Source organism: Camelina sativa, chromosome 9 (assembly GCF_030686135.1).
Source record: "Camelina sativa cultivar CO46 ecotype springtype chromosome 9, ASM3068613v1".
Taxonomy (NCBI): domain Eukaryota; kingdom Viridiplantae; phylum Streptophyta; class Magnoliopsida; order Brassicales; family Brassicaceae; genus Camelina; species Camelina sativa.
The window spans coordinates 11,267,158-11,269,645 of NC_141888.1; the positions used below are offsets into that span (position 1 = coordinate 11,267,158).

The 2,488-nt window shown below is 43.7% G+C and overlaps 1 non-coding gene across 1 annotated transcript; it reads right to left on the reverse strand.

The window, feature by feature from the left end:
* Positions 1 to 215: 215 nt before the first annotated feature.
* On the reverse strand, positions 216 to 322 carry LOC147938075 (small nucleolar RNA R71). The gene has a single exon (XR_015567530.1). It is a non-coding gene; the product is annotated as a small nucleolar RNA R71 (small nucleolar RNA).
* Positions 323 to 2,488: the final 2,166 nt, after the last annotated feature.

A 2,488-nucleotide genomic window follows, 5' to 3' on the forward strand; every position in this document is an offset into this window, starting at 1 on the left:
ACCCATTGGACCATCTGGATGAGTTTGATAGGGTCTGTAGCCTCACCAAGAGAAATGGAGTTAGTGATGATGGATTCAAACTCCAGCTTTTCCCATTCGCTTTGGGAGACAAAGCACAAATCTGGGAGATATCACTCCCAAAGGAGTCTATCACCACTTGGAAAGCGTGCAAGAAGGCGTTTCTAGCCAAATTCTTCTCCAACTCCAGAACCGCAAGGCTGTGAAATTACATTTCCAGCTTTTTTCAGAAGAACAATGAAACATTCAGTGAAGCTTGGGAACGTTTCAAGGGATACACTACCAGATGCCCTCATCATGGATTCAACAATGCTTCATTGCTAAGTACACTATACAGAGGAGTGGTCCCTAAGATATGGATGTTGCTGGACACAGCAACCAATGGAAACTTCCTCAACAAGGATGTTGATGAAGGTTGGGACCTAGTGGAGAACTTGGCTCAATCTGCAGGGCATTACAATGAAGAATACGATCGCACTGTGCGATCTACTGGAGAGGAAGATGCCAAGTACAAGAGGGACATGAAAGCCCTCAATGACAAGCTCGATAAGCTCCTCAACCAGCAGCAACATATTCATGCAATCTAAGAGAAAGAGCAGTTTTTCCAACAAGATGGGGAGAATGCTCAGCTAGAGGATGTGAACTACATCAACAACCAAGGAGGTTACAACAAAGGGTACAACAACTACAAGCCGAATCCGAATCTGTCTTACCGTAACCCGAATGTTGCCAATCCTCAAGACAACTCTACCCATCAACAGTTCAAGGGAACCAGGTCCAGCGAAAGCCTTTTGTGCAATACAATCAAGGCTATGCTCCTAAGCAGCAGTACTCTGGCATTTACCACCAACCCATTGCACAACCTGGATTACAACAACAACAAGGCCCGCAGAACTAATCACAAGAAGCTGACCTACGCGGCCTAATTCAGCAGATGATTCAAAATCAGGCATCGGCTATTATGGACAACGCAAAATGGTTTACGGAGATGAGCAAGAAGATCGATTCTGGATATAATGACTTGACTGCCAAGTATGATTCGCTCAACACTAAGCTGAGGTACCTAGAGGGCCACCACAACAACCAACCACCTCCAAAAATCAACCAGCTTCCAGGTAAAGCTGTTCAGAACCCAAAGGATTATGCCACTGCCCAAGCCATTTTCTTTGATGATGACTATGATGATGACAGTGATGTTCAAGATGGGGAGGCTATGGATCATTATGGGATGAATGAGTCCCATTACTACATATCCGAGTATGAACCTGAGCCTTCACCCGAGGAGACTGATCGAGTTAACGATCGAGCACTTGTTCGAGAATCACAAATCGAAGAACCACCCGAGGTAGAACCTGATGACTCACCCAATGATGGTGATCGGTTGATACATCGAGTAGATGTTCAGATGACAGATCACCCTCAACTGCCTGTAGCAGCAGAAGGGGAACTAGAAGAAAGGTTCAATGCTGCTCTTGACATCCAATTAGAGGTGCTTGCAGAGCATATGGCCAAGCGAAAAGCTCCACCTCCTAAGCTCTTGCCACCACACGAACTTCAAGAGGAAATTACCAAGGAGGCAGCTCAGCTGGAGATTGAGGTTAAGGAAGCTGTCAAGGAAATTGGGAATGCAATATTGAGGAGTGGAGTGTGTTTAGATCCTGAGCTGCGAATCGAGGAGAAATTGGAGGATCCTGACTCTTTTACTCTCCCGAGTTCAATAGGTCTTAGTATATTCAACAATTGCTTGTGTGATCAGGGAGCTTCAGTCAGCATCATGCTATTATCAGTTGCCAATAAGATGGGTTTCAGTAGTTTTAAACCGAGTAGTCTGTAGTTGGTTCTAGCTGATAGAACAATCAGACATCCGATTGGTATCTTGGAAAATTTGCCTCTCAGGATTGGAAGAGTGGAAGTTCCTACTGATTTTATCATCCTTGATACACATAGGGAGGCGGACGATCCACTGATCCTAGGGAGACCATTCTTGGCAACAATAGGAGCAGTGATCAACGTGAAACAAGGCAAGAACAGAATTGAGCATGGGGAGCATTTCAAGATGGAGTTTGGCGTCAAGAAAGGAATTAAAAGGCCAACTATTGATGGTCAAGTCTTTTTCACCAAGACAAAGCAAAGAAGAGTCAAGCATCTTAAAGAAGTCAACACTACATTTGTTGTGGAACCAGGACAAGACCCGGAAGATTGGTAGAGCCAGTCTGTTCCAGTGGAGTGGATTCCAAAACCTCTCCCTCCTAAACCCCATGCTTAAAGAGCATGAAGAGTCACGCTTAGTGACTTAAAACAAGCTCACTTGGGAGGAAGTCCCAAAAGTATCCTTTATTTTATTTTATTTTACTTCTTATTTATTTATTTTATCTTATTTTCTATTTTTGCATATTTACATTTTTTTTAAAAAAAGTGAAAAAAAAAGTGAGAAAGGAAATTTTGGGGAACCCGAGGCTCAACCCGAATC